Source organism: Miscanthus floridulus, chromosome 10, assembly GCF_019320115.1.
Source record: "Miscanthus floridulus cultivar M001 chromosome 10, ASM1932011v1, whole genome shotgun sequence".
NCBI lineage: Eukaryota > Viridiplantae > Streptophyta > Magnoliopsida > Poales > Poaceae > Miscanthus > Miscanthus floridulus.
Genome location: NC_089589.1, coordinates 127781334 through 127790625, shown reverse-complemented (window position 1 = coordinate 127790625; position 9292 = coordinate 127781334). Strand labels below are relative to the sequence as shown.

The 9292-nt window shown below is 42.8% G+C and overlaps 1 pseudogene; it reads left to right on the top strand.

Annotated features, from left to right (window-relative positions):
* Nucleotides 1-435: 435 nt before the first annotated feature.
* LOC136485656 (wall-associated receptor kinase 4-like) lies at nt 436-6732 on the top strand (annotated as a pseudogene).
* The last annotated feature ends 2560 nt before the right edge of the window (nt 6733-9292 follow it).

Here is a 9292-nt window from a genome sequence, read left to right as displayed (position 1 = left end):
GAAATAAAAGCGCTATCAAAATGAACTGAATTGACCCATCTTGTACGTTTTTTACCGTACCCGCAATGGGTGACTCATAAGCTACCTCTGAGCATTTTTTTCATATTTAATAGAAGAGAGATAAAAGCTAGCTCTTAATCAAGAGTTAGGCTCATACACACATTCAAAGAACAGGCTTAGAGATAGTAGCTGACTCTTACTATTGCGGGTGCCCTTAGTACAAATGGAAGCTGTGGGGAGAAGTGTGGATAGAGAAGGGTGAAAAAAAACATGATTGATTCAGCATATTTCGATCGTAAGCAATTATATATAAGATGTACGAAACATGACGTATATAGGTCCTGGCAATGCAGTTCATTTCTCAGTGGTACCCACAACCCCGTTCATCTATATAAACCCCATAGCTTGGTAACTAACCTCGCTCGGTGGATACAATGAAACTAGCAAATCCACTGATCACGAAGCTAAGCCTCCTGCAAGCGGTGTCAAAAACAATGTCACCGCTCATGGTTCCTGTGCTGCTCGTTCTTGCAGCAACGACAGCCACCGCCGACAACAGCATGTCCGTGATGCCGGGCTGCCAGCAGAACTGCGGAGGCGTAGACATACCGTACCCGTTCGGCACCGGCACTGGCTGCTTCCGCAAAGGGTTCGAGGTCGCCTGCATCAACAACAACAACGGCAGCGCCGGCGAGATTCTGGTGCTGGCGACGACCGACCAGACCATCCGGGTGCTGAAGCTGTCCGTGTCTCCGGTTCCAGAGGCCCGGGTGCTTCTTCCGGTGGCATGGCAGTGCTTCAACACCACCGGATACGTCACCGGCAGCTACTCCGGCGATGTCGACTTCAACAAAGAAGGCGTCTATCGCATCTCCAACACACAGAATGAGCTCTTCGTCCTCGGCTGCAACACCTATGCCTACACCAATGGCGTGAGGGTGCACAACAGCCGCTACCGCTACACAATACTACAGGATGCATAACCGTGCACCACCCTACACGACGACCCGCGGTACGGTGCCGTGCGCTGGCCTCGTCTTGCTGCCACGTCGACATCCCGCCCGGCATCACGGACACCAGCATGACCTGGACTGGCTGGTCGCACCCCGACCTTGATTTCTGCCCCTGCAACTACGCCTTCATCGTAGAGAAGGGTAACTACACATTCAAGGCATCCGACCTTCTATCCACACACCCATACCCAAACCAGACCATGCCTCTGCATGTGGACTGGACCATGCCGCTGCGTCCTCGACTGGCCATCCGCGACAACGGCTCGACGACTTCCATCTCCTGCGCTCAGGCACCCAACCGACTGATCATGAGTACGCCTGCCCAGCAGCCGCAGCGAGTGCGTCGACTCAACCAATGGCCCGGGTACTTCTGCAATTGTACCAAAGGCTACGAGGGTACCCCTACATCGCTGGTGGATGCACGAGTAAGTAATCTTCCTCCATGCATCCTATAGACTTCAAATATATATAGTATTTGTCGTGGTTTGAAGCTACGACTAGAGGCGGTCATCTTAAGACGGTCATCTTAAGACGCCCATCTTAAGCTGGTGGATGCACGAGTAAGTATTTTGTCGTGTACCATGTCTCCGTTAATCGATGGTTTCAGAGGCGGTCATCTTAAGACGCCCATCTCCGTACATGATTTTAAGAGGCATGCAGTTTCCTAGAGGTCTGTTGACTTTTCACGGATGTGGTTGCTAGGTGGCCTCCATTAATCCGAAAACCCGTCCACTAACAATCTATGGCCATCGATAAGATTGTAATTTGAAAATCAAAACTAGTTCATGGAGTCATATGATATGGGCTTCAACAGGAATGACCAAAGTTTACGCTAATGTTTGAAATAAATGAATACTGAGAACGGATGAACAAAATAGAGGTCGGTAACTGATATAGTTATCACATCTGGATAGAGGCTACATAGTACCTTTTGCGTCTCTATTGTGTTAGAAAATGAACAAAATAAAAAAATATGTTAATACAAGTCATTTTTGTTAATTAGGAATATCGAACGGTAATTAATGCTTGACAAGTTGATGGACTAGTTTTGGACAAATTAATTTTTAAAATTCTAGGCCATGCGAGAGCACAGGTTGACCGACTAGTTGATAACAACAGAAATAGCTCGCCTGATGTTAATGTCCAAATAACTAGATGACGATGGAATTATTACAAGGTAAAAATTTATATGGTCAGATACAGATTCCGTCTCCGCCTCCCATTCATTGCAAGGTGACTAGAAATTGTGATAACACTCGTATTGTCAGGAAACGTGAGAAAATAGCAACGATTGCTTCAACCTATTTCTTAAAAAGGAGGAATCAGTTTATGATGTTTCGAACTGTGTTTTTTATTGTTTTGAGTTCTCACTTCCCAGTTCTAAGAAGGTCGCTTCGTGGCTTCGTAGCTCGAACAGATTCCAAAATTTTACAACTTTCATCAATATTTTGCATGTACCTTGTACATGCCAGTGTCGTGATCAAAGTATCAAATTCTTGACAAACAACGCTCTTTTATGACTATTTGAATGTTCACAATTATATGCAGATATCAACGAGTGCCTACATCCAGAATCATATCCTTGTCCAAGTGGCAGCAAATGCATTAACCAGATGAGGCTATAAATGTCAATGCAAATTCGGCCGAAGAGGAAAGCAATGTGGTCCCTTAATTCCTACGACTGCTCTGGCACTGTTAGGTGACCACACAATTCGCCATAAGTTTTACTAGGTTCCTTTACAGAAACTCCTTTTTATATTACATCATTTCTCTTTGCACTTCATCCTTATCACGTTCCATTTTCGTTAATTGAAAATTCTAATCGTTGCTTAGTATATGTTTACTCTATTGAACTTGAACATGTTTCCATCTAGACTTCTGAGAAAACTGTCAAGATATAGAAATGCAACTAATCCATTAAAAAAATCGTGAATATCCCTATTGTTTGAAATAGGATGGAGTGGTACATACATACATGCATACATATGACCATGTATTTGTGGACTACATATAATACAACTTATCCTTAGAACTTATGATACATAATCGAAAGCCTCGAAGAAGAGCCTTCGTATAATTCTCATGTAGTTGTTAGAGAAAGATAAATCCTATAAAACTTCCACATAATTAGAAACTCTGGCCTATAATTTGGTAGGTTCTAATCAGCGGCGCCCACAATAATCATTGGATCTATCTATTTTTCAAAAAACTACCCACCTTACCATTATGAAAATTATATAGACTAACCCCTTAATTTTACAACTAAACTATCCACCTATGCCATTAAAAATTTTTCAAAAGAACCACATAAATTTAATATTACTAGTTGGAAGCGTTAATAGCGCCTCCACATTAATTCTCACCAGATGCACTAAAAAAAGATAAATTCTAGAAAATTCTTAAAATAAGCCCGAAACATCTGGCCTTTAATTGGTGGTAGATTCTAATCAGCAGCGCCCAATAATAAGTTGGTGGTAGTCCTATTTTTTTAAAAATAGCTACCCACCACCACCACCATTATGAAAAATACATAAACTAATACCCCCTAATTTACATCTAAATTACCCACCTCTGCCAATAAATTTTTTTGGAAATAACTACATAAATTTAACATTACTAATTGGAGGCCTCAACGGAGCCACCACTTTAATTTTCACTTCACTCACTGGAGGTACTAGAAAAAGCGTAATTCTAGAAATTTTTTCATAATTTTTTGAAATCTGGCCCTGAATTTTCAATAGCATAACTTGGGGTCCTAGAATATGAGGCCACAGAAAGACATCACGAGCCCCCCCTGTGGAACAAAAGCGTCCAGTTATGTTCCTACCTATCGAAATAACCAGCAAGCATGTCGTATAAGTTATGAATGGTGACTAGAAACCTCTGGACTCCTCTAGTTAATGGGCGTGCTCTACCCTTGGCTACCCTTTCAAAGCATAGAACCAAAGATGATGTATGTCAAGTATGCAAGTACACACACATAGAGTATATCGTTATACTTATTTTATGTACTACTATGTTGGTATTATAACAATATAATAAAATATGGGCTCCTTTGAATTTTTTCACGTAGCAAGGTTTTGGACTGTAACATACTCAAAATGAACATGAGTATGCACCCATACACAACACCAATGTGTTTATTAACTGGAGTAACTACACTAGGAGTAGGAAAAAATTTTCTCGCCTCCCACCTTACAACTATATCTAGACCACCACAAAAACATTAAAACTTGACAAAAGTGCACAAAAAAAGAGGATATAGGGGTACATACCTAGCTCCTACATACAGCCACACCATCCCCTCAAAGAAATCAAGATCAAACCAAACTGCCTGAACAATGGAGTTTTTTAGAACAAAATAGAGCTATTCACCGGTCAAAGAAATGGGTTGAGCTTTGGAGGAACAATATGAGGATGACATCCTAAGTTGGCTGCAGTTGGCTGCTTCTCGATATGAAGCATTAAGCGAGGTGGCACCTTAATGATCGTGCCTCCATTAAACTATTAACGGATGCGGGCGCTTCAAGCTATCTGCTTCTGTTAATTTGTTGAGATGTGTGCGACTAATCTCTAATTAATGGACCATTAACAGGGAGAGCGGCCTCCTTAAGCGCCCGCCTCCATTGACGGTTAATAGAGGCGGACGTTCCATTCCCCTCCTCCTCCGGGGCCTGCCACCATTAATATAGAGTGTGGGTCCCATTGTGTACCTGCCTGCCTGATAATCGGGTCCTTTCCCCAAAATCTTTTTTTTTGTGGTAGTGTCTTGCATGGCATTGTATTTATGATCGTTTGCATCATTAAATAGGCCAACCACAACAGTGCCAACAAGACGTTGGTAGAACAAAAACGTATTCCATGGCAATTGCACCATTAACAAGCAACTTTGTTAGGTTGTCGTTGGTGCAGCAACCACAATCATCTCAGTTTTCTCCAGCCCCATTCAAATCTCACATATGAATACCTTAGTTCATAGAGTTAGGACACATCAAAAGTTTTGTGTAGTCCCCAAGGCAAAAACTTTTATATTATTTCTGATGAAAGAAAGTTTACAACTCCAAAAGGCAACTCTACTCTACAAAGAAGAGTAGAAAGCAAAAACTTGTAATGAAAACTGTAGTTTGCTAAACCTGAGCAAAGCACATGTTGTCTATATGATGGTGAACATGCTGGATCATGTAACTTAATCACTATAAGACTTCATTCAGAGACGTGGGTAGTTTTTTTGTATATCCTCACTATTATTATGATTATATATGAAAAGCGTAATGTGGATGTATATTAAGAAAAGTGCAAAAGAGGGCCGCCTCAATGTGTAATGTACATACGAAATCAGATGCATGTCATCATTAGCATGCGATTAACTCCATCCAATATAATCCATGGATATACACCGTTTTTTTGGCAGCAACATTGTCCGCAGGCCTTTTCTGGCTCTCCTACTTTGGTATGTTCATAGGGATAAAAACGGCGAATGAAGGCAGCCTTCTTTGACAAAAATCGGGGGGGGGGTAAAATACTAAAGGGCGCAGCTGGCATCAACATATTCACAGAAAAGCAGCTGGAGAAGATCACAAGCCATTACAGCAATCTTATTGGAGAAGGTGCCTTTGCAAGGTTTTCAGGGAACAACTGATGACAACCAGCAAGTTGCGGTTAAACGCTCCCTAATGAAGGCAAGGACATGTGGTAAAGAGAACAACACAACCTTCATCAAGGGGATGACATTGTGACGAGATTCACCTTCCAATTAGGCACAACCCACACAAACCTGGTCCGCCTTGTTGGGTGCTGCTTGGAGACAAATAATCCCTGTGCTGGTCTTCGAGTTCATCAGTAAGGGGAGCCTCCATAAGTTGCTTCATGACACAACGCATCAGGTGCTGCGGCTACGGACACGCCTCAACATTGCCATCGGCTCTGCAAAGGCTCTTGCCTATATCCACTCAAATGGCGACCGAATCCATGGGGATATCAAGTCTGCCAACATCCTCTTGGATGATAACCTCCAGCCCAAGGTCTCCGACTTTGGATCATCCAAGATTTTGTCAGTTGATATGTATGCCAGGGCTGTGTCGGCTGACATGAGCTACATAGACCCAGTGTATATGAAGACGGAACGTTTTGTGGCCAAGAGTGATGTCTACAGCTTTAGCGTGGTGCTCCTCGAGCTGACCACCAGGAAGACTGTGAAGTATGGCGAAAATAAAATGAATAGCCTCCCCGTGGACTTTGTCAAATCTTGTAAAGAGATGGGCAATGGAAGGGAGATGTACGACAGGGATATTTTGTCTCATGATGATGGTGCACAGTGTCAACATTGCATGGAGTGCCTTGACAAGATCGGCACTCTGGCAGTTCGATGTCTCAAGGAAGATGTGGATGAACGACCAACAATGGCAGAGGTCGTGGATGAACTGAAGGAAGCGGCAAAGTTTGTAGATAAATGTAAGCAGCAGTCATAAATTCTTCATAGCCTACGCCTGCTCATGTTATGAGAGGTAAGTGATTGAGGACGTATGTACCTTGAGGTCAGGTGAGTCGCAAATATATTTGGTCAGCTCTTCCAAGGTACTTCAGCATTATATCTCACTATATATAACTACTTGTCAAGCGTGAATAGATTTATACACGCAGATGTACTATATTTATATTTCTGTATTGGGAGTGGTGAGATATTTTGTAATTTACATTTCTTTATTGTATAATTCAACATATTCACAATATATTCTAGTATGTTGAACATGTGAACTACTGTCACAGCCTTGCTCGGGGTGGGCAGTTAGGGGCGGCTAGGGCAGCTGGGGGGCGGCGACGGGTGCAGGGGCGTTGGTGGCGGCGTGGGTGCAGGGGAAGGGGACAGCAGCGCTAGGAGACAGAGAGAGAGATTTGTTTAAAGAGCAATGCTCTACTTCCTTCTTGAATTGGAATAGTTACAATGCTCCTATATTTATAGTCCTGATTAGACTTGCACACCAACAAAACTTCTAAGGAATCCTTATAGATTTGGACCCCCTTTTCCTAAAACAAAACTCTCTCCTTTCCTAACAAATCTCATTCCTCTTTCCTAAACAAATCACTACCTATTATTCCTATTTTTTCCTAAATCTTTTTATTTTCCTAATCCACCTAGATCTTGGGATAGCATGGAGTGCCCCCGGCCTTGGGTATAGAAGTAAGAACAACCAAAATGGTTCCGTCCCGATGGACTTCAGGCTCTCAAATAAACTCTGCAAAGCTATACAACTATACCCACAAGGACGAGCCTCCATACCCTAGGTCCAGTGGTAAGGGTTGCCTCATGGTTCCGACCTTTCCTCCATGTGGCTCTCAAATCGATGAACGGTTTGACTGGGTACCGGTGCAATGCCATCGCATCTACACCACGTCACCCTTCACGCCGAATCCGCATGATTAGCGAGTCATCACCAAGTAATTGGCTTATCGCCCCCATTTGCGACAAGTGGTCTGTACGGGTGGTTACTCAGACTCGCTATCACATGAACGGTCCTTAGCTACTCCATAAGCTACGTCACTTGAGATACAAAACTCATAGTGACCTTACCCCTCGCTTGAGTAGAGATTGCCAAAATTGATCATCACTTTAATTATCTCAGGTTGGGGTTGGTCCTTAGTCACATTGAACAAATTTAAGTCAAGTTGTCACCCTTGCAAGTTTTAGGTAATTAATTATCCTGGTGTAGCTCCTACATGCGCGAGAGTGAGTTCCCTTCTCAAACTCAACTTCTAACAAAACTAGCCAACTAAGCAATTAAACGATCCCAAACCCGTTGATTAGGTAAAGGCTATGATTACTTAAGTGAGTGGTTCTAAGTTAATGGAGCATTATTGAGTTATTAATCATATTCAAATGAAATGCATAACTCATAATAAAAAATGATAAGTATCCAAAATAGGGTTTATAGTAGTGGGGTGCCTGCCTGTCATGACGTCCTGATGACTGAGACTGACGATGACGATCTATACATTTCCTCCATCCTAGTTTACCCTAAAAGCGAGGATGGAACACATTGGAGAAGAGCTCAACGATGGAATAGATAAAGGGAGGTGCAGATCTTATGATTTGGAACTTGGGAAGATATCTAACAGTGTTTAAGCGTTACATTAATTACCGCCTTGGCAAGTGTGAGGGTGAGTAGATCCTTGGTTAGGTTTCTTGAACATTTTAGCATCTTATGTTACTTGACAGACACTCCGCCGTAGGAGGCGGACCCTCCGTGGAGTTGTTTCCAGAGGCTATCAGGCTCTGTTCGGGCTCTAGGTGGTTTGACAGACACTCCGTCATGAGTGACGGACACTCCGCGGGTTCACGGATTATTCCATAGAACGTTCCATGGGGTTAGGACTTAGGCATTTTTTGGTGGTTAGTGACTGACGGACACTCCGTGCTAGGTGACGGATGCTCTGCCAGCAACTAGGTGCTCTCGGGTTCTTTGGAAATTAGATTTATAATTTAGCGGACACTCCGTGGATTTACTTAGAGAAGATTTTAAGTGCTTGGCTATGAATTTTGCTAAGTCCAAGAGTTAACGGACCCTCCGCCACAAATGAGGGATTCTCCGTCAGCAGGTCGACATAACCTATGTGTTTGGTTTTGAGCTTGATTAAATTCTAGTTTGAGGATGAGTTTCATTATGCATGTGCAAGATGCTTCTAGGGTTATTTTGGAGACATGCTATGCTATTGATGGCTAGGTTTGGAGCTCTAGTTATCAAGTGCAACTATTGATTTGTGGAGCATTTTATTCATGAGAAATTTAGAGATAAATCTTGAGATTGGGCAATGAGAACTTAGCTCTGAGATTTTGTGACCTCTAGGTCACCAAGTTCATGGATAGAGTCTTGAGCAACCTTGATTCCAAGCTTAGAGAGGTTTATTTGATCATTCTTGGCATTCCTCCCAAAAATCCACAAAATTCATGAGAGAGAGATTGAGGAGGCTCTTGAAAAGATTGCGCACTAGCTTGACCTTGATCTTACCCTTGTGATGATGGAGAGATCACCACACTCCATGTTCCATCCATACATGAAAGATTGGGAGTTAGGGTTTGAGAGAAAAATCAAGAAGAATGAGAGGAGAGCATCTTGAGCTAACCATGGCAAGAGATTGAGATGGAGGTGCTCTTGAGCTTGATGAGGTGCTCCTCGTGCTACCCTTGATTCTTCCCTTCTTCACCTCTTCTTCATCTCCCTTTGCTTCCTCTCTCTAGTTCTTCCCTTGTTCTTGCTTCTTGAGAGAGAGTGGGAGGATGAGAA